This window comes from Stenella coeruleoalba (assembly GCF_951394435.1).
Source record: "Stenella coeruleoalba genome assembly, chromosome: 2".
NCBI lineage: Eukaryota > Metazoa > Chordata > Mammalia > Artiodactyla > Delphinidae > Stenella > Stenella coeruleoalba.
Genome location: NC_137147.1, coordinates 169031533 through 169055862, shown reverse-complemented (window position 1 = coordinate 169055862; position 24330 = coordinate 169031533). Strand labels below are relative to the sequence as shown.

Sequence of the window (24330 nt, the reverse complement as noted above, 5' to 3'; positions counted from 1 at the left end):
TTCAGAATTGATAACAGACATGAATTCCCTCAATGAGGAAGTACAAGAAGATCTTAAACAAGGGAGTGTGGGGAAAACAATGTGAGGTTTAGGCACACAAATAGGAATGTGGGATTAAAGACAGTTTGGGGGCTTCCCTGGTGGCGCAGTGGTTGGGAGTCTGCCTGCTGATGCAGGGGACGCGGGTTTGTGCCCTGGTCCAGGAGGATCCCACGTGTCACGGAGCAGCTGGGCCCGTAAGCCATGGCCGCTGGGCCTGCGCGTCTGGAGCCTGTGCTCCGCAACGGGAGAGGCCACAGTAGTGAGAGGCCCGCGTACCGCAAAAAAAAAAAGAAAAAAGACAGTTTGGGTTTTTTGGTGTTTTTTCCAAGAGGAAAAGACTAGAGCATGTTTAGATGTAGATGGGCAAAGATAAGTGATAGTGAAAGAGACAGTAAGGAAACTAAAATGGCAAGGTCTCTGAGAGGGCAAAAAAGGATGGATGAGATCCAGACCATAAGTAATGATTAGCCTTTGAGTGTAGGCAGGACTAGAGAGAAGGAAAAGAAGATGGACACAAATCAAGTAGGTTGCAGAACTGAGTTATGAGAAGATCAAGGTTTTTCTGGGAGTAAGAGGCAAAGACATCTAATACACTGGGGATGGGGAAAGGGGAGGAAAAGTTTTAAAAAAAAAGAACAATCAGGGGCTTCCGGGAAGATTGCAGAAGAGTAAGACGCGGAGATCACCTTCGTCCCCACAGATACACCAGAAATACATCTACACGTGGAAAAACTCCTACAGAACACCTACTGAACAATGGCAGAAGACCTCAGACCTCCCAAAAGGCAAGAAACCCCCCACGTACCTGGGTAGGGCAAAAGAAAAAAGAATAAACAGACACAAAAGGATGGGGACGGGACCTGCACCAGTGGGAGGGAGCTGTGAAGGAGGAGAGGTTTCCACACACTAGGAAGCCCCTTCGCAGGCGGAGACTGCGGGTGGCGGAGGGGGGAAGAAGCTTCAGAGCCGCGGAGGAGAGCGCACCCACAGGGGTGCGGAGGGCAAGGCGGCGAGATTCCCGAACAGAGGATCAGTGCCAATCGGCACTCACCAGCCCGAGAGGCTTGTGTGCTCACCCGCCGGGGCGGGCGGGGCTGGGAGCTGAGGCTCGGGCTTCTGTCAGAGCGCAGGGAGAAGTCTGGGGTTGGCGGCGTGAACACAGCCTAAAGGGGGCTAGTGCGCCACAGCGAGCCGGGAGGGAGTCCGGGAAAAAGTCTGGAGCTGCCGAAGAGGCAAGAGACTTTTTCTTCCCTCTTTGTTTCCCAGTGCGCGAAGAGAGGGGATTAAGAGCGCTGCTTAAAGGAGCTCCAGAGACAGGCGCGAGCTGTGGCTAACAGCGCGGACCCCAGAGACCGGCATGAAATGCAAAGGCTGCTGTTGCCGCCACCAAGAAGCCTGTGTGCGAGCACAGGTCACTATCCACACCCCACTTCCGGGGAGCCTGTGCAGCCCACAACTGACAGGGTCCGGGGATCCAGGGACAACTCCTCTGGGAGAGAACGCACAGCGCGCCTCAGGCTGGTGCAACGTCACGCTGGCCTCTGCAGCCACAGGCCCCACCCTCCTTCCCTCCCCCACCCCCGGCCTGAGGGCCTGAGTGAGCCAGAGACCCGGAATCAGCCGCTCCTTTAACCCCTTCCTGTCTGAGCGAAGAACAGACGCCCTCCAAAGACCTACGAGCAGAGGCAGGGCCAAATCCAAAGCTGAGCCCCGGGAGCTGTGCGAACAAAGAAGAGAAAGGGAAATCTCTCCCAGCAGCCTCAGGAGCAGCGGATTAAAGCTCCACAATCAATTTGATGTACCTGCATCTGTGGAATACCTGAATAGACAACGAATCATCCCAAATTGAGGAGGTGGACTTTGAGAGAAAGATTTATGATTTTTTCCCCGTTTCCTCTTTTTGTGAGTGTGTATGTGTATGCTTCTGTGTGAGATTTTGTCTGTATAGCTTTGCTTCCACCATTTGTCCTAGGGTTCTATCCGTCGGGTTTTTTTCTCTTAATAATCGTTTTTTTATTTTAATAACTTTATTATATTTTATCTTACTCGATTTTATTTTACTTTATTTCCTTTCTTTTTTTCACTCCTTCCCTCCTTCCTTCTGTCCTCCCTCCCTCCGTTCTTACATTCTTTCGTTCTACTTCTACTGATTCTTTCTTTCTACTTTTTCTCCCTTTTATTCTGAGCTGTGTGGATGAAAGGCTCTTGGTGCTGGAGCCAGTAGTCAGTGCTGTACCTCTAAGGTGGGAGAGCCAACTTCCGGACACTGGTCCACAAGAGACCTCCCAGCTCCACATAATATCAAACGGAGAAAATCGCCCAGAGATCTCCATCTCAACCCCAGCACCCAGCTTCACTCAACGACCAGCAAGCTACAGTGCTGGACATCCTATGCCAAACAACTAGCAAGACAGGAACACAAGCCCACCCAATAGCAGAGAGGCTGCCTAAAATCATAATAAGTCCACAGACACCCCAAAACACACCACCAGACGTGGACCTGCCCACCAGAGAGACAAGATCCAGCCTCATCCACCAGAACACAGGCACTAGTACCCTCCACCAGGAAGCCTACACAACCCACTGAACCAACCTTAGCCACTGGGGACACACACCAAAAACAATGGGAACTACGAACCTGCAGCCTGCAAAAAGTGGACACCAAACACAGTAAGATAAGCAACATGAGAAGACAGAAAAACACACAGCAGATGAAGGAGCAAGATAAAAACCCGCCAGACCTAACAAATGAAGAGGAAATAGGCAGTCTACCTGAAAAAGAATTCAGAATAATGATAGTAAAGATGATCCAAAATCTTGGAAATAGAATAGAGAAAATGCAAGAAACATTTAACAAGGACCCAGAAGAACTAAAGATGAAAAAAACAACGATGAACAACACATAAATGAAATGAAAAATACTCTAGATGGGATCAATAGCAAAATAACTGAGGCAGAAGAACGGATAAGTGACCTAGAAGACAAAATGGTGGAAATAACTACTGCAGAGCAGAATAAAGAAAAGAGAATGAAAAGAACTGAGGACAGTCTCAGAGACCTCTGGGACAACATTAAATGCACCAACATTCGAATTATACGAGTTCCAGAAGAAAAAGAGAAAAAGAAAGGGACAGAGAAAATATTTGAAGAGATTATAGTTGAAAACTTCCCTAATATGGGAAAGGAAATAGTTAACCAACTCCAGGAAGCACAAAGAGCCCCATGCAGGATAAATCCAAGGAGAAATACACCAAGAGACATATTAATCAAACTGTCAAAACTTAAATACAAAGAAAACATATTAAAAGTAGCAAGGGAAAAACAACAACACACAAGGGAATCCCCATAAGGTTAACAGCTGATCTTTCAGCAGAAACTCTACAAGCCAGAAGGGAGTGGCAGGACATATTTAAAGGGATGAAGGAGAAAAACCTGCAACCAAGATTACTCTACCCAGCAAGGATCTCATTCAGATTTGATGGAGAAATTAAAACCTTTACAGACAAGCAAAAGCTGAGATAGTTCAGGACCACCAAACCAGCTCTACAACAACTGCTGAAGGAACTTCTCTAGGCAAGAAACACAAGAGAAGGAAAAGACCTACAATAATGAACCCAAAACAATTAAGAAAATGGGAATAGGAACATACATATCGATAATTACCTTAAATGTAAATGGACTAAATGCTCCCACCAAAAGACACAGATTGGCTGAATGGATACAAAAACAAGACCCATATATTTGCTGTCTACAAGAGACCCACTTCAGACCTAGAGACACATACAGACTGAAAGTAAGGGGAGGGAAAAAGATATTTCATGCAAATGGAAACCAAAAGAAAGCTGGAGTAGCAATTCTCATATCAGACAAAATAGACTTTAAAATAAAGACTATTAGAAGAGACAAAGAAGGACACTACATGATGATCAAGGGATCGATCCAAGAAGAAGATATAACAATTGTAAATATTAATGCACCCAACATAGGAGCACCTCAATACATAAGGCAAATACTAACAGGCATAAAAGGGGAAATCGACGGTAACACATTCATAGTAGGGGACTTTAACACCCCACTATCACCAATGGACACATCACCCAAAATGAAAATAAATAAGGAAACACAAGCTTTAAATGATACATTAAACAAGATGGACTTAACTGATATTTATAGGACACTCCATCCAAAAAAAACAGAATACACATTTTTCTCAAGTGCTCATGGAACATTCTCCAGGATAGATCATATCTTGGGTCACAAATCAAGCCTTGGTAAATTTAAGAAAACTGAAATTTTATCAAGTATCTTTTCCGATCACAACGCTATGACTAGATATCAATTACAGGAAAAGATCTGTAAAAAACACAAACACATGGTGGCTAAACGATACACTAATTAATAACGAAGTGATCACTGAAGAAATCAAAGAGGAAATTAAAAAATACCTAGAAGCAAAAGACAATGAAGACACGACAACCCAAAATCTACGGGATGCAGCAAAAGCAGGTTTAAGAGGGAAGTTTATAGCAATACAATCCTACCTTAAGAAAAGAAACAGGAAACATCTTGAATAAACAACTAACCTTGCACCTAAAGCAATTAGAGAAAGAAGAACAAAAAAACCCCAAAGTGGGCTTCCCTGGTGGCGCAGTGGTTGAGAGTCTGCCCACCGATGCAGCGGACACGGGTTCGTGCCCCGGTCCGGGAAGATCCCACATGCCGCAGAGTAGCTGGGCCGGTGAGCCATGGCCGCTGAGCCTGCGCATCCAGAGCCTGTGCTCCGCAACAGGAGAGGCCACAACAGTGAGAGGCCCACGTACCAAAACAAAAAACAAAAAACAAAAAACCCCCAAAGTTAGCAGAAGGAAACAAATCATAAAAATCAGATCAGAAATAAATGAAAAAGAAATGAAGGAAACGATAGCAAAGATCAATAAAACTAAAAGCTTCTTCTTTGAGAAGATAAACAAAATTCATAAACCATTAGCCAGACTCATCAAGAAAAAAAGGGAGAAGACTCAAATCAATAGAATTAGAAATGAAAAAGGAGAAGTAACAACTGACACTGCAGAAATACAAAAGATCATGAGAGATTACTACAAGCAACTTTATGCCAATAAAATGGACAACCTGGAAGAAATGGACAAATTCTTAGAAATGCACAACCTGCCAAGACTGAATCAGGAAAAAATAGAAAATATGAACAGACCAATCACAAGCACTGAAATTAAAACTGTGATTAAAAATCTTCCAACAAACAGAAGCCCAGGACCAGATGCCTTCACAGGCAAATGCTATCAAACATTTAGAGAAGAGCTAACACCTATCCTTCTCAAACTCTTCCAAAATGTAGCAGAGGGAGGAACACTCCCAAACTCATTCTACGAGGCCACCATCACCCTGATACCAAAACCAGACAAGGATGTCACAAAGAAAGAAAACTACAGGCCAATATCACTGATGAACATAGATGCAAAAATCCTCAACAAAATACTAGCAAACAGAAGCCAACAGTTCATTAAATGGAACATACACCATGATCAAGTGGGGTTTATTCCAGGAATGCAAGGATTCTTCAATATATGCAAATCAATCAACGTGATACACCATATTAACAAATTGAAGGAGAAAAACCATATGATCATCTCAAGAGATGCAGAGAAAGCTTTCGACAAAATTCAACACCCATTTATGATAAAAACTCTGCAGAAAGTAGGAATAGAGGGAACTTTCCTCAACATAATAAAGGCCATATATGACAAACCCACAGCCAACATCGTCCTCAATGGTGAAAAGCTGAAAGCATTTCCACTAAGATCAGGAACAAGACAAGGTTGCCCACTCTCACCACTCTTATTCAACATAGTTTTGGAAGTTTTAGCCACAGCAATCAGAGAAGAAAAGGAATCCAAATCGGAAAAGAAGAAGTAAAGCTGTCACTGTTTGCAGATGACATGATACTATACATAGAGAATCCTAAAGATGCTACCAGAAAACTACTAGAGCTAATCAATGAATTTGGTAAAGTAGCGGGATACAAAATTAATGCACAGAAATCTCTGGCATTCCTATACACTAATGATGAAAAATCTGAAAGTGAAATCAAGAAAACACTCCCATTTACCACTGCAACAGAAAGCATAAAACATCTAGGAATAAACCTACCTAAGGAGACAAAAGACCTGTATGCAGATAATTATAAGACACTGATGAAACAAATTAAAGATGATACAAATAGATGGAGAGATATACCATGTGCTTGGATTGGAAGAATCAAAATTGTGAAAATGAGTCTACTACCTAAAGCAATCTACAGATTCAATGCAATCCCTAACAAACTACCACTGGCATTTTTCACAGAACTAGAACAAAACATTTCACAATTTGTATGCAAACACAAAACACCCCGAATAGCCAAAGCAATCTTGAGAATGAAACACGGAGCTGGAAGAATCAGGCTCCCTGACTTCAGACTATACTACAAAGCTACAGTGAGCAAGACAGTATGGTACTGGCACAAAAACAGAAATATAGATCAATGGAACAGGATAAAAATCCCAGAGATAAACCCATGCACATATGGTCACCTTATCTTTGATAAAGGAGGCAGGAATGTACAGTGGAGAAAGGACAGCCTCTTCAATAAGTGGTGCTGGGAAAACTGGACAGGTACATGTAAAAGTATGAGATTAGGTCACTCCCTAACAACATACACAAATATAAGCTCAAAATGGATTAAAGACCTAAATGTAAGGCCAGAAACTATCAAACTCTTAGAGGAAAACATAGGCGGGACACTCTATGACATATAAATCACAGCAAGATCCTTTTTTACCCACGTCCTAGAGAAATGGAAATAAAAACAAAAATAAACAAATGGGACCTAATGAAACTTCAAAGCTTTTGCACAGCAAAGGAAACCATAAACAAGACCAAAAGACAACCCTCAGAATGGGAGAAAATATTTGCAAATGAAGCAACTGACAAAGGATTAATCTCCAAAATTTATAAGCAGCTCATGGAGCTTAATAACAAAAAACAAACAGCCCAATCCAAAAATGGGCAGAAGACCTAAGCAGACATTTCTCCAAAGAAGAAATACAGACTGCCAACAAACACATGAAAGAATGCTCAACATTACTCATCATTAGAGAAATGCAAATCAAAACTACCATGAGATATCATCTCACACCAGTCAGAATGGCCATCATCAAAATATCTACAAACAATAAATGCTGGAGAGGATGTGGAGAAAAGGGAACCCTCTTGCACTGCTGGTGGGAATGTAAATGGACACAGCTGCTGTGGAGAACAGTATGGAGGTTCCTTAAAAAACTACACATAGCACTACCATATAACCCAGCAATCCCACTACTGGGCATATACCCTGAGAAAACCATAATACAAAAATAGTCATGTACCAAAATGTTCATTGCAGCTCTATTTACAATAGCCCGGAGAAGGAAACAACCTAAGTGTCCATCATCAGATGAATGGATAAAGAAGATGTGGCACATATACACAATGGAATATTACTCAGCCATAAAAAGAAACGAAACTGAGCTATTTGTATTGAGGTGGATAGACCTAATGTCTGTCGTACAGAGTGAAGTAAGTCAGAAAGAGAGAGACAAATACCGTATGCTAACACATATATATGGAATTTAAGAAAAAAAAAAGTCATGAAAAACCTAGGGGTAAGACAGGAATAAAGACACAGACCTACTAGAGAATGGACTTGAGGATATGGGGAGGGGGAAGGGTAAGCTGTGACAAAGCGAGAGAGAGGAATGGACATATATACACTACCAAACGTAAGGTAGACAGCTAGTGCAAAGCAGCTGCATAGCACAGGGAGATCAGCTCGGTGCTCTGTGACCACCTGGAGGGGTGGGATAGGGAGGGTGGCAGGGAGGGAGATGCAAGAGGGAAGAGATATGGGAACATATGTATATATATAACTGATTCATTCTGTTGTAAAGTAGAAACTAACAAACCATTGTAAAGCAATTATACTCCAATAAAGATGTTAAAAAAAAAAAGAACAATCATGGCAAAAATTAAGAGCTTCCTAGAGATGTGTACTAACACTGTGAAGCAATTTAAATATCACTCAAGGGTAATATCATGAATCTACAATGGCAGGAATTCGTACATGGTGTGATTTTGTCTACAGAAACACTTAGCTAAGACGAAGTATAAAAATATAGGTGGGAGGGCTTCCCTGGTGGCACAGTGGTTAAGAGTCCGCCTGCCGATGCAGGGAACACAGGTTTGTGCCCTGGTCTGGGAAGATCCCACATGCCGCGGAGCGGCTGGGTCCGTAAGCCATGGCCACTGAGCCTCTGCGTCCGGAGCCTGTGCTCCGCAACGGGAGAGGCCACAACAGTGAGAGGCGCGCGCTCGGCAAAAAAAAAAAAAATATATATATATATATATATATATATATGGGAGGAGGAACGAAGATGGCAGAGTAGAAGGACATGCTCTTACTCCCTCTTGCGAGAACACAGAATCACAACTAGCTGCTGGACAATCATCGACAGGAAGACACTGGATCTCACCAAAAAAGATACCCGACATCCAAAGACATAGGAGAAGCCACAATGAGATGGTAGGAGGGGTGCAATCACAGTAAAATCAAATCCCATAACTGGTGGGTGGGTGACTCACAGACTGGTGAACACTTATACCACAGAAGTCAACCCAGTGGAGTGAAGGTTCTGAGCCTCACTTCAGGCTTCCAAAACTGGGGGTCCAGAAACGGGAGGAGGAATTCCTAGAGAATCAGATTTTGAAGCCAAGTGGGAACTGATAGCAGGACTTTGGCAGGACTGGGCGGGAGGTGGGGCTGTGGCTCGCCGTGGGGACAAGGACACTAGCAGAAGAAGTTCTGGGAAGTACTCATTGGCGTGAGCCCTTCCAGAGTCTACCATTAGCCCCACCAAAGAGCCCAGGTAGGCTCCAGTGTTGGGTGGACTCAGGCCAAACAACCAACAGGGAGGGAACCCAGCCACTCCCATCAACAGTCAACTGGATTAAAGTTTTACTGAGCTCAGCCCACCAGAGCAACAGTAAGCTCTACCTGCCACCAGTCCCTCCCATCAAGCCTCTTAGATAGCCTCATCCACCAGAGAGCAGACAGCAGAAAAAAGAACTACAGTTCTGCAGCCTGTGGAAGAAAAACCACACTCACAAAAACATAGACAAGATTAAAAGGCAGAGGGCTATGTACCAGATGAAGGAAAAAGATAAAACCTCAGAAAAACAACTAAATAAAGCGGAGATACGCAACCTTCCAGAAAAAGAATTCAGAATTATAATAGTGAGGATGATCCAGGACCTAGGAAAAAGAATGGAGGCAAAGATCGAGAAGATGCAAGAAATGTTTAACAAAGACCTAGAAGAATTAAAGAACAAACAGAGATAAACAATAGAATAACTGAAATGTAAACTACACTAGAAGAAATCAATAGCAGAATAACTGAGGCAGAAGAACGGATAAGTGATCTGGAAAACAGAATGGTGGAATTCACTGCTGTGGAACAGAATAAAGAAAAAAGAATGAAAAGAAATGAAGACAGCCTAAGAGACCTCTGGGACAACATTAAATGCAACAATATTAGCATTATAGAGGTCCCAGAAGAATAGAGAGAGAAAGGACCAAAGAAAATATATGAAGAGATTATAGTAGAAAACTTCCCTAACATGGGAAACGAAATAGCCACCGGGAAGCACAGCGAGTCCCATACAGGATAAACCCAAGGAGAAACAGGCTGAGACACATAGTAATCAAATTGGCAAAAACTAAAGACAAAGAAACATTATTGAAATCAGCAAGGGAAAAACGAAAAATAACATGCAAGGGAAAAACGAAAATAACATACAAGGGAGCCCCCATAAGGTTAACAGCTGATTTCTCAGCAGAAACGCTACAAGCCAGAAGACAGTGGCATGATATACTTAAAGTGATGAAAAGGAAGAACCTACAACCAAGATTACTCTACCCGTCAAGGATCTCATTCAGATTCGATGGAGAAATCAAAAGCTTTACAGACAAGCAAAAGCTAAGAGAATGCAGCACCACCAAACCAACTCTACAACAAATGCTAAAGGAACTTCTCTAAGTGGGAAACACAGAGAAGAAAAGGACCTACAAAAACAAACCCAAAACTATTAAGAAAATGGTCACAGGAACATACATATTGATAATTGCCTTAAATGTGAACGGATTAAATGCCCCAACCAAAAGACACAGGCTTGCTGAATGGATACAAAAACAAGACCCATATATATGCTGCCTACAAGAGACCCACTTCAGACCTAGGGACACATACAGACTGAAAGTGAGGGGATGGAAAAAGATATTCCATGCAAATGGAAATCAAAAGAAAGCTGGAGTAGCAATACTCAAATCAGGTAATATAGACTTTAAAATAAAGAATGTTACAAGAGACAAGGAAGGACACTACATAATGATCAAGGGATCAAACCAAGAAGAAGATATAACAATGATAAATATATATGCACCCAACATAGGAGCACGTCAATACATAAGGCAACTGCTAACAGCTATAAAAGAGGAAATCGACAGTAACACAATAATAGTGGGGGACTTTAACACCTCACTTACACCAATGGACAGATCATCCAAAATGAAAATAAATAAGGAAACACAAGCTTTAAATGACACAACAGACCAGATAGATTTAATTGATATTTATAGGACATTCCATCCAAAAACAGCAGATTACACTTTCTTCTCAAGTGGGCATGGAACATTCTCCAGAATAGATCACATCTTGGGTCACAAATCAAGCCTCAGTAAATTTAATAAAACTGAAATCATATCAAGCATCTTTTCTGACCACAACCCTATGAGATTAGAAATGAATTACAGGGGAAAAAAAGTAAAAAACACAAACACATGGAGGCTAAACAATACGTTACTAAATAACCAAGAGATCACTGAAGCACTCAACCTAGAGACAAATGACAATGAAAACACAGTGATCCAAAACCTATGGGATGCAGCAACAGCAGTTCTAAGAGGGAAGTTTATAGCTATACAAGTCTACCTCAAGAAACATCTCAAATAAACAATCTAACCTTACAACTAAAGGAACTAGAGAAAGAAGAACAAATAAAACCCAAAGTTAGCAGAAGGAAAGAAATCATAAAGACCAGAGCAGAAATAAATGAAATAGAAACAAAAAACAATAGCAAATATCAATAAAACTAAAATCTGGTGCTTTGAGAAGATAAACAAAATTCATAAACCATTAGCCAGACTCATCAAGAAAAAGAGGGAGAGGACTCAAATCAAAAAAATTAGAAATGACAAAGGAGAAGTTACAATAGACACCGCAGAAATACAAAGCATCCTAAGAGACTACTACAAGCAACTCTATGCCAATAAAATGGACAACCTGGAAGAAATGGACAAATTCTTAGAAAGGTGTAACCTTCTAAGACTGAACCAGGAAGAAACAGAAAATATGAACAGACCTATCACAAGTAATGAAATTGAAACTGTGATTACAAGTCTTCCAACAAACAAAAGTTCAGGACCAGATGGCTTCACAGGTGAATTCTGTCAAACATTCAGAGAAGAGCTAACACCCATCCTTCTCAAACTCTTCCAAAAAATTGCAGAGGAAGGAACACTCTCAAACTCATTCTATGAGGCCACCATCACCCTGATACCAAAACCAGACAAACATACTACAAAAAAAAATTACAGGCCAATATCACTGATGAATATAGATGCAAAAATCCTCAACAAAATACTAGCAAACAGAATCCAACGACACATTAAAAGGATCATACACCATGATCAAGTGGGATTTATCCCAGGGATGCAAAGATTCTTCAATATATGCAAATCAATCGTGATACACCATGATAACTAATTGAAGAAGAAAAACCATATGACCATCTCAATAGATGCAGAAAAAGCTTCTGACAAAATGCAACACCCATTTATGATAAAAACTCTCCAGAGGGCTTCCCTGGTGGTGCAGTGGTTGAGAGTCTGCCTGCCGATGCAGGGGACACGGGTTCGTGCCCCGGTCCGGGAAGATCCCACATGCCGCGGAGCAGCTAGGCCCATGAGCCATGGCCGCTGAGCCTGCACGTCCGGAGCTTGTGCTCCACAACGGGAGAGGCCACAACAGTGAGAGGCCCATGTACTGCAAAAAAAAAAAACTCTCCAGAAAGTGGGCATAGAGGGAACCTACCTCAACATACTAAAGGCCATATATGACAAACAGCAAACATCATTCTCAATGGTGAAAAACTGAAAGCATTTCCTCTAAGATCAGGAATGAGACAAGGATGTCCACTCTCACCACTATCATTCAACATTGTTTTGGAAGTCCTAGCCGCAGCAATCAGAGAAGAAAAAGAAATAAAAGGAATACAAATTGGAAAAGAAGAAATAAAACTGTCACTGTTTGCAGCTGCCATGATAGTATACATAGAGAATCCTAAAATGCCACCAGAAAACTACTAGAGCTAATCAATGTATTTGGTAAAGTTGTAGGATACAACATTAATGCACAGAAATCACTTGCATTCCTATATACTAATGATGAAAAATCTGGAAGAGAATTTATGGAAACACTCCCATTTACCATTGCAACAAAAAGAATAAAATACCTAGGAATAAACCTACCTAGGGAGACAAAAGACCTGTATGCAGAAAACTATAAGACACTGATGAAAGAAATTAAAAATGATACCAACAGATGGAGAGATATACCATGTTTTTGGATAGGAAGATCAATATTGTGAAAATGACTACACTACCCAAAGCAATCTACAGATTCAATGCAATCCCTGTCAAATTACCAATGCCATTTTTTACGGAACTAGAACAAATCATCTCAAAATTTGTATGGAGACACAAAAGTCCCCGAATAGCCAAAGCAGTCTTGAGGGGAAAAAACAGAGCTGAAGGAATCAGACTCCCTGGCTTCAGACTATACTACAAAGCTACAGTAATCAAGACAATATGGTACTGGCACAAAAACAGAAACATAGATCAATGGAACAAGATAGAAAGCCCAGAGATAAACCCATACACATAGGGTCAACTAATCTATGACAAAGGAGGCAAAGACATACAGTGGAGAAAAGACTGTCTCTTCAATAAGTGGTGCTGGGAAAACTAGACAGCTACATGTAAAAGAATGAAATTAGAACACTCCCTAACACCATACACAAAAATAAACTCAAAATGGATTAGAGACCTAAATGTAAGACTGGACACTATAAAACTCTTAGAGGAAAACATAGGAAGAACACTCTTTGACATAAATCACAGCAAGATCTTTTTTGATCCACCTCCTACAGTAATGGAAATAAAAACAAAAATAAACAAATAGGATCTAATGAAACTTAAAAGCTTTTGCACAGCAAAGGAAACCACAGACAAGACGAAAAGACAACCCTCAGAATGGGAAAAAATAGTTGCAAATGAATCAACAGACAAAGGATTAATCTCCAGAATATATAAACAGCTCATGCAGCTCAGTATTAAAGAAACAAACAACCCAATCAAAAAATAGGCAGAAAAAAAAAAATAGGCAGAAGACCTCAATAGACATTTCTCCAAAGAAGACATACAGATGGCCAAGAAGCACATGATAAGCTGCTCAACATCACTAATTATTAGAGAAATGCAAATCAAAACTATGAGGTATCACCTCACACCACTTAGAATGGGCATCATCAGCAAATCTACCAACAACAAATGCTGGAGAGGGTGTGGAGAAAAGGGAACCCTCTTGCACTGTTGGTGGGAATGTAAACTGATACAGCCACTATGGAGCACAGTATGGAGGTTCCTTTAAAAAACTAAAAATAGAATTACCATATGATCCAGCAATCCCACTACTGGGCATATACCCAGAGAAAACCATAATTCAAAGACACATACATGCATCCAATGTTCACTGCAGCACTGTTTACAATAGCCAGGTCATGGAAGCAACCTAAATGCCCATCGACAGAGGAATGGATAAAGAAGAAGTGGTACATATATACAATGGAATATTACTCAGCCATAAAAAGAAACGAAATTGAGTCATTTGTTGAGATGTGGATGGATCTAGAGACTGTCATACAGAGTGAAATTAAGTTAGAAAAACAACTATCGCATATTAATGCATATATACGGAACCTAGAAAAATGGTACAGATGAACCGGTTTGTGGGGCAGAAATTGAGACACAGATGTAGAGAACAAATGTATGGACACCAAGGGGGGAAAGCCACGGTGGGTGGGGATGGTGGTGTGATGAATAGGGCGACTAGGATTGACATGTATACACTGATGTGTATAAAACTGATAACTAATAGGAACCTGCAGTATATAAAAACAAACAGAAAAAAACAACTAATATTAAACTTTCTTTCAAGTATTTGTATGGAAATATGTTAATATAAATGTTTCAGACATTACATGAAATTTCTAAAAATCTTATACGTTCTGGTATAATGTTGTAAGTCATAATTCTAGCTATTACTTTAAAATGTATATCTCAGAAATAACTAAATTTCCTTGTCAACTGCATTATTATGAACTTTCATCAAATCTTTAACCATGGTCATCTTTAAGTCTTTTGTCATTTACAGACAGTTATGGGTGTACTCTGATGCTTTTGCAAATATGTTCCTATAAAAGGGTTTCATCTTCAAGGAATTCACGGAAAAGACTGACAAGTACAGGTTTCTGGTAACTGACTATAATGCTGAACTGAATGAATAAGCATTTTCACAACTCTAATGGAAAACTGATGAATTCATAAAAGTGCTAACAAAAGATCAAGATGAAAAAAAATTAATTACATGGGACTGAGTGAACTGATGAGGATGATTATAATTTTTTTGACTTTCTGTTTGAATAAAAAAAAAATCCCACAAGGATTCAGAGGCAAAAAGTATACAAATCAATTCTCACTGCAAAGTAAAGGAGCTGTTACAGAGGAGGATTACTGGAATGAATGTCAATATTATGACATAGTATGAGTGTGTTTCGTGTTTGGTAATTGCTGTCATTGTTGCTTTTCTTGTGGTCATCCATTAAAAAAAAAAAAAATATATATATATATATATATATATATATATATGGTCAGTTTAATGAAGAGAGTACTTCACTAAGAAGAGATAAGACACACATAAATTAGTATCAATCATAATCCTAGATGAGAAACATGAAGTTCATTACACAGTGATTTTTTTGTTCTGTTTCTTTAGCTTAAGGAAGTTAAAAGGAAGGTTTAATAGGAAAAGAAAAATTGTCAATTAAAATGAAGAACATAATCTTATTAGGTGTGTCAGCTATTAAAACAATTTGCCATTCTTCATTAAAATGTTTTGTGATTTAATTGAAAACATAAGGACTTCCCTGGTGGTCCAATCGGTAAGACTCTGTGCTCCAAATGCAGGGGGCCCGGATTCGATCTCTGGTCGGGGAACTAGATCCCGCATGCATGCTGCAAGTAAAGAGTTCGCGTGCAGCAACTAAAGTCCACACGCCGCAACTAAGAAGTCCGCATGCTGCAATGAAGACCCCACATGCAGCAACTACGACCCGGCATGGAATGAATGAATATAATGACCATATTCAATTTTAGGAAATGAAGACAAGGAAAAAACTACTCTCAAATCTATAACATAAATCTTTAACATATCCACTATGATAATTTTGTCTAACATTTTATTCTGTAATTACTCATTTACATTTCTGACTCTTCCAACTAGAATCTGAGCACCAGGAAAACAAGCATCATATTATAAGGAATCAACAGTCCTTTACCATGTAATTATTATTTATGCATAATAATATACAATTTGTTGTCCTGGGTTTGGTGTCTGGGAAAATATATCCTGGATATATTTTCAAGTTACTTAGGTAAACTTCCTAAATAAAACTTGATAATCAAATCCAGGAGATACTACAAGAAATAGGAGTATAATTTTCACATTCCCAGTCCTTCCACTTTTTTTGTCATGATAAATCTATCTGTAAGTCTAGCTTTTTCATATGTTGTACCATTTCCTTAGAATAGTAATCACTTCTATTTAGACCTTTTAAATCTCCCCAAGAAGCACTTCACAATAGTCCATGTATTTCTTGTTTTTTTTTTTTTTTTTGCGGTACGCGGGCCTCTCACTGCCGTGGCCTCTCCCGTTGCGGAGCACGGCTCCAGAAGCGCAGGCTCAGCGGCCATGGCTCATGGGCTCAGCCGCTCCACGGCACGTGGGATCTTCCCGGACCGGGGCACGAACTTGTGTCCCCTGCATCGGCAGGCAGACTCTCAACCACTGCGCCACCAGGGAAGCCCCCATGTATTTGTTTGATATGTCTAAATTTCCCAATAATGTGTCCAGATGAAGATTGTTTGTTTGTTTATGACTGCATTGGGTCTTCGTTGCTGTGCACAGGCTTTCTCTAGTTGCGGTGTTCAGGCTTCTCATTGAGGTGGCTTCTCTTGTTGCGGAGCACAGGCTCTAGGCGCGCAGACTCAGTAGTTGTGGCACACGGACTCAGTAGTTGTGGCTCGCGGGCTCTAGAGCGCAGGCTCAGTAGTTGTGGCACACTGGGCTTAGGTGCTCCGTGGCATGTGGGATCTTCCCGGACAAGGGCTCGAACCTGTGTCCCCTGCATTGGCAGGCGGTTTCTTAACCACTGTGCCACCAGGGAAGCCCTCCCTCACTCTTTTCTTTGACACTTCATGGGCTGTTTCAATCTAAGACCTCATTTTTTTTTTTTTTTTAAGGAAGTTTACCTCCATTATTTCTTCAGGTTATTTTCCTCTTCTCCATCCTTCTCTCTCCACCTTTCTGGGGCTCCTGTTACCTGGATTCTACTTCTATCCTCCATATGATATTGTTTTCATTTTTTATATATAGATCCTCTCTGCCTTTCTAGGGATTTCCTTAATCTGAACTTTCCATTAATTATTTTCTTCCTTGGCTGTATTTATCCCATATATTGCATTCTTTACTTCAACCATTAAAATAGTCTTCCATACCTAAAATTTCTACTTCTTTCCGTTTATAATATTTTCTTTGTTTCAAATTATTTTCCCTTACGTCTTTATATGTTTATTACACTGATTTGTTTCCTCTCCAAAGTTGCTTTAAGGACTGATCTGGGTAGATCAGATTTTTAGTCTCCTAAATCTTGACACACGCAGAACAACTTTCAATATAAGTTTCCTAATACACTTTTGAATAAAAGTATTAGTTGCACCTAATATTACAAGCATCCTGGAGAGAAATCTGAGAAACATAATTCCAAATACTGAGTTGTTATTACATAAATATACTATTCTGTCAGAAATAGGTATATACATAAATCTAGATATCCTGAAATAAAATGACCCTATGAATGTGAAACAAGTAATATCGGCCATCTATAGAAACAGCTCACCATAAGACATGGTCTATAACTCCAGGTTTAATCAAGGTGATTGGGACAGATTTTCAGAAAACACATGACCTGACATTAATGTAAAAGGAAGCTGCAAAGCAATGAACTGCATTATAAAGAGAGAAAAAAGAATGTTATCAAGATGGTGACAGTCTTTAAACATAAACTAACTCCTTATTCTGGTAGCAGATTCACTAAGCAAGTAACTTCCCAATTATGATGTGTTTCCCAAGATTATTTTAAGGAAGAATAAGACAAGCAACATTTGGCATTCTTGACAGTTTATGTTTTTATCATTAATGATTAAATAACATTCTTTCCTACCTTCATTTCTGAGATAGTGTCTTGGGTCAGCCCACCTGACCAACTCTAGGTATACTGACAAAACCAAAAGGAGTCTAGTATATCACAATAATCTGTGAAAGAGGTTAAGTAAGGATCTGAACCAACCCATGGCCATGAAGAAGAAGATGGAGTCTGAAAATAATAAAGAAATCACATATAAAAGTCGTATCTAGGAAGCTTCAAATTAATTAATTAGAAAAAATATTTAGAAGGGTACCACTTGGTGACTGATTCAGTTAGGCGAAGGCAGAGAATACAATGAGAGACAGACAGACACATTTTTGACAAAAGGAGAGGAGGTAACTTCTCAGGAGACAGTATTACAAAAGAAAATACTGTAGCTCAGAACCATAATCTTTACATATATAGGTATCATTATTTGTTACTCATATAATCATTAAAACATTATTCTGAAGTACACTAAAAGGATACCACTTTTGTAGTAAACACATTCAAGTTACTACACATACCTGAAAGTAACAATCATTTCTTTTGGAGGGAAAAGGCTACTTTTAAAATTTCTACTAATTTAAACATGCATTAATCCAAAATTATGAATACTGTGGGGTTTTTTACATTGAATGTTTCTACTTGTTTTCTACTTGTTCACTTGATCTCTTCCCATCTGTCCACATTCTTTGGTCCATCAAATATTCTTCTCTTATGTCTTGATCCTTGATCTTTCTAGAGTCTTCCTTTCCACCCTGACTTTCCTATCTTAAAATAAACCTGATCCAACCTTTCTTCTTCTTCTCTATCAATATTTCTCAGCCTTGACCAATCTTGGAGTTTTAGTTATTTACCCCTATGTGGAGGACTACTATCAATACTCCTTCATGCGCAAACTCTAATCTCATCTATCCATTTGCATGCTAAACGTCTCTACCTAAATACCTTGTTAGTAAATGAATACCCATCCTTCCCAAGCTCCTGCCATTCAGTTCATTGACAATTACTACCAGTTTCTTCCTGGGTAATATATGTCCCATCAGTCTGACTTCATTATTCTCATTCAGGCACTCAATACATTTGGCTACGTTATATTAAAAATCTAATTGGTTTCTCTGTTCCAGCATTAGCTCCTTTTAATCTTTTTATATGCTACAGCCAGATGAACCTTCCTAAACAACAGGTTTTATCTTTTTTTCCCAGCTCAAACACTAACTACTCTCAACCCTTTGGCCTAGTATCTTAAGGGTGTTATTTTTCTTAATTCATATCAAGTAGCAGTATCACCATCACTTTACACAGCCTGCTTATTCTTTTTTTTTTTTGCGGTACGCGGACCTCTCACTGCCGTGGCCTCTTCCGTTGCGGAGCACAGGCTCCGGATGCGCAGGCTCAGCGGCCATGGCTCACGGGCCCAGCCGCTCCGCGGCATGTGGGATCTTCCCGGACCGGGGCACGAACCCGTGTCCCCTGCATCGGCAGGCGGACTCTCAACCACTGTGCCACCAGGGAAGCCCCTGTGTATTCTCATTTATGTGCCACTGCTTGTGCTGGTTTGTATTCCTGAGATTAGGAGTCTGGCCCCGATCCCTATTCTCCATATAGCTAAATTCTACATGCTCTTTAAGCATCAGGTAAAATGTTACATTCTCTGGACATCTCCTTCCCTCAGTTGAAAGTAATTTCCTCTCACCCTGAACTCTTATTATACTGTAGATCATTAAAGAAGTTAAAACTACGTATCTTGAAATTATTTATATACACATTTCTTTTCCTTTTAGATTTTATCTTTCCTAAAGGCAGGATCCATTTACAGTATATACTTATTTCTGCCAAAGCAACTAACCAGGATCTTAGATATAGAAAGAACTTAATACGTACTTGTCAAATGAAAAATAGTTTCGACACTCTTTAGAAGGAATGCATCGTATTGCAGATACAGCCTGCAAGATTCCTTTTATTAATATGTGAAACTAAGGGTTTAAGGAGAGAGAAAGGGGTGGAGTAGATGCGTACATTAATTGGTTAAGAGTAGTGGATTCAGAATACACACGCTCACTCTCAAACTATTCCAGAAGTATTAGAGACACATTACAGAATTAGATAATTATTATAAATCATAGAATATGGTTCAGATTCTTCTTTCACTCAGTGAGAGAGAAGGGTCACAGTTGTAGAAAGTGTTCTTAAAAAATCAAAGACTTGGGGCTTCCCTGGTGGCGCAGTGTTTGAGAGTCCGCCTGCCGATGCAGGGGACGCGGGTTCGTGCCCCGGTCCAGGAGGATCCCGCATGCCGCAGAGCGGCTGGGCTCGTGGGCCATGGCTGCTGAGCCTGCGCGTCCGGGGCCTCTGCTCCACAGCGGGAGAGGCCACAGCAGTGAGAGGCCCGCGCACAGCAAAAAAAAAAAAAAAAAAGAAAGAAAGGAAAAAAAAAATCAAAGACTTAAGGTGTCTAGACCCTGACAGGTAAATAGTTTAAGGAATCCTAAAACCCACCGTACCATGTCTTAATATAACAAATCCAAACAAGTACAACAATAAGAACATCATAAAATTCTTCATCCCACCAACCATCCAAAATTATGGAGAATTCCTTTCAGCTATCATTTCTGTGACTACAGATCTCTAATACTGCTTTATATGTGAAGTCTTCCAAGGTACATTAGGATTAATTTAACACTATTACCTTTAGAATCATGCTTGAGTTTGCTATATACCTATGAATTTAAGTTCCTGCTTTGTTAGTGTAGAATTGTCATCTCTGTCTAAAGAAAGGACACACTTTAATTTTGAATTTTTAATAACCAGTTCCTAAAAACTACCATGATAGACAAGTTGAGGAACTTAAGACATTATGAGGAGGAAAACTCAGTAGGGTTAAAGTCAAAAAGGGGGGAAGGGGAATTTTCAATCATTATAAATTTATTTTTCACTAAAATAAAAAGGTAGCACCCTAAATAAAGATATTATCAATGGCAGTACCATTTAATTAATTTAAAGCTCGGTGCTTTGTGACCACCTAGAGAGGTGGGATAGGGAGGGTGGGAGGGAGGGAGACGCAAGAGGGAAGAGATATGGGAACGTATGTATATGTATAACTGATTCACTTTGTTATTAAGCTGAAACTAACACACCATTGTAAAACAATTATACTCCAATAAAGATGTTAAAAAAAAAAAGAGCAACTTCTTACCATTTCCAGCAGGGTAGAAGAAGGGTTGGGGATAGTGTCTGCTGCATGTATGGAGAGGGATTTGGCCTACTGAGATTTTATTTGGGTTTGTTTTGGATGAGAGGATAAATGGACAGACATGATCAGAAACTAGAGTTTAAGGGGAGCTGCCGGAGTACTGAGGGGATATAAATGATCAAGGACACACCTATAATATACTAAACACAAATCATGTGTGCTAATAGCTTCTCATTTCAACAGCCAAGGAATCTACCCTGAAAAAAAGTATTTGATTAGACATTTTTGACATTTGAAAGGTGATTTTTTCAAACAAATTTATATATCTTAGTGGAAATGTAATAGCCTTGGCATTTAAAAATGGACAGTGAGTATTTGGGTCGACTTTTCAAATTAATAAATGCAATGTTCTTTTAAAAAAAAGTAATTCTTATAAATTCATTTCCATTTACACTAATTCCTTCACTCAATAAGAACTTTTCAGGGTCTTCTTCTCTTGGAGTTTCAATGAGATGCTTATAAATTCATTTCACTTTATAAGTACATGCATACTGAAAATGACTTTATCTCCCTAGTGGCTGATTCACCATCCAAATGTTAATATCCTTCTCTGTTTATCACTTAAGAGTCTCTGAAGGCTACCTTTCAGGAACTTAAAGAGATCCAAGAGACAAAGTAGCTTGGATGCTTTGAAATAGAAAAAGTCTTACTGTCTTATCTATAGTATATGTCTTATACTACTTAGCAAGGCTATACAGTAATCAGTCAAATTCCTTCCTACACAGGAACAAACATTGAAACAAACAGCAGCATTTGCTGTATCCTGGGATGTTAACAATTTATTGTATAAAAATAACACACCAACTAATTGGGTAAGAAGGAAAAACAAGTCTATTGTGATTAAAAAGAAATTAGATCTAGAATAATCTAGATCCACTGTTCTCAATCTCCACACTGTTCACAGAGACAGCTTCTGCCATCAGTAATGCCTCATTACACATAGTGAATCTTTTTTTTTTTTTTGGCAGCACCGAGCAGCATGTGAGATCTTAGTTCCCCAACTAGGGATGGAACCCACGTCCCCAGCACTGGAAGCTTGGAGTCCTAACCACTGCACCGCCAGGGAAGCCCCCACACAGTGACTCTCAAATGATTCACAGATGTACTACAGAACTGTTCTGTCTGATAACTACTCATCTTTGTTCTTAAATCCCTACATCTCAATGCTTCCCTGAAACGAAAAGGGGACACATATGAAGAATAAAAATCTAGTTTCCTACAAACTATTCTGAAAAAACCTGGATAGGATCCCATATTTGAGGGAGAATGTTCACCCCCAAAATCAATTAGCATCCCTATTACTCTCAATCCTATAGGAGAAATCTATGAATAACTGGTTGGCATTACTTTGCCGCCTCCATCAAGTGAGATGTGTTTGATGAGCGTGGCTGTGACAAATTCCGGGCGCCATAATTAAAGGGCATTCAGCAGCGTAGGAAACGGGCACAGAAATCAATTAGCAATGTTACTGTGGTGAAAACAGATCCAAGCTCTCTAGCTACTTTTATCTTCTATTTCAAAGTTATATTAAAAGTGAGAACTGCCAAGACAAACAAATGAAGCAACTCCATTACTGCAGCAAAGAACCAAGTTCCTACTCTGACAGAAACAAGACTGCCTAAGGCAAAGTTTAATTCCTGAAGAAAATAAACACATTACAAAGAATATATAAAACCTATTCAAGGGCTGTGTAGTAACTGACGACAATTTATTCATTTAACATTAATGGAGAGTCTATTAGATGATGAACTAAATACCAATGAAATAAAGAAAAAACTCAATTCCTATGCTAAACAGCTTTATACTCCAGTGAGGAAGAAAAACTATGAACAAATAAATAAATTATTAAACCACCTAGAAAGCACTAGAGCAAAATCATACCTGAAATAGGATGATGAAAACCAGGCTGATGATGTGCTAGTTTTTAACTGGACTATGAAACTAAACTGTAATCCCTATATACATAGTACTTGTTTCATCATTATTATAAGAATTTTAAATACACCTACCAAATGAAACAGAAATTAAACTTAGAGTTTAATAATATTGTGAAATCTAAATTCTCTTACTCAAGCTGGCTAGTTCCAAGGTACCACCATAAAGCAAAATGTTATGAAATACAAGGCACTTCACTTCATGGACATCTATTCAAAGTTTACAGCCCCCATACATTGTTTTCTAAAATAGTCAAATGACTATTTTGCCTTTCCAAATTGCCTTAAAAGTTTCAAACATTTACTAAAAGATTTTTACATTATATCTTTCTCCTATCTGTTCAGTTTTCTTTTTCCTCTGTTAGTACAATAATTTTATTTCTTCAACTCTTAAGTTTCCTAAATTTCTCTGATGACATAAAATTCAACCCACTGGGCCTATTTTTTACAAATATACTGGTGAAGTGTTTTCCTGAAAGTATTTTGCTTTGTATTGATGATATTCTTATTTCCTTATTGAGAAACACGAATTTCAACGTACAGCTGATTCATGTTGCTATACAACAGAAACTAACACAACATTGTAAAGCAACTATACTCCAATAAAAAAAATAAAAATACACACAATAAAGGGAAAAATTTATATGCATTAAAAAAAAGTTTATGGAATATTTTACACACATTCAAAAAACCCGCCACCATTAAGTCCTAAGATCCTCTATGAGAAACACCAAGTCAAGATAGATGCTTAAAATTCAACATCTATGACTATTAAACATACAATATTTCCTTGGTTCTTATAGTTTCCAAAACAAGTCTCAGTGAAATACTAAATTTTAATTTTATAAAGTTCTATATAATAAAACATTTTGAGATGTATCAGATACTAGAGAGTAAATAATGAAAGTAATCCAGTCTTCAACTTTTCAGAATTTCAACTTTCTAACAGAAGAGTTTATGGGTTTGTCTTTTTTTTTTTAAGTTTCACAAATGTGCGACAAATATGACTAAGATATAGATCACAGAAACAAAAACAACTGTCCGGAGGAGCAGTAGAAATAGAATGAAGAAAATATTAGATCACTATGTACAAGAACCCAGAAGTGTTTTCTTTGTTTTTGTTTTTTAGTTAATAATTCTATCAAAAGACTTTGGAAAAAACTCTGTAGGAGATAAATCTATGCTTAGTTTTAAATTCTACTTTCATTAGTAAGGAAAGGAGGAAGGCCATACCAGCAGCAGACACAACCAAAGTCTATATCATAGATTTTGCAGAGAACAGTCTATCGGGAAACTATGAGTAGATTATACTGATGCAGCAAGAAGTGGGAGAGAAGAAATGAGACTGGAGAGGCAGGTCAGTGCCAG

General features: G+C 39.2%; 1 protein-coding gene across 12 annotated transcripts in view; it reads right to left on the bottom strand.

Annotated features, from left to right (window-relative positions):
* The window catches only part of MLLT10 (MLLT10 histone lysine methyltransferase DOT1L cofactor), a 256251-nt gene that overhangs the window by 41076 nt on the left and 190845 nt on the right, over positions 1 to 24330 (bottom strand). The gene's annotated exons all lie outside the window — the stretch shown is intronic.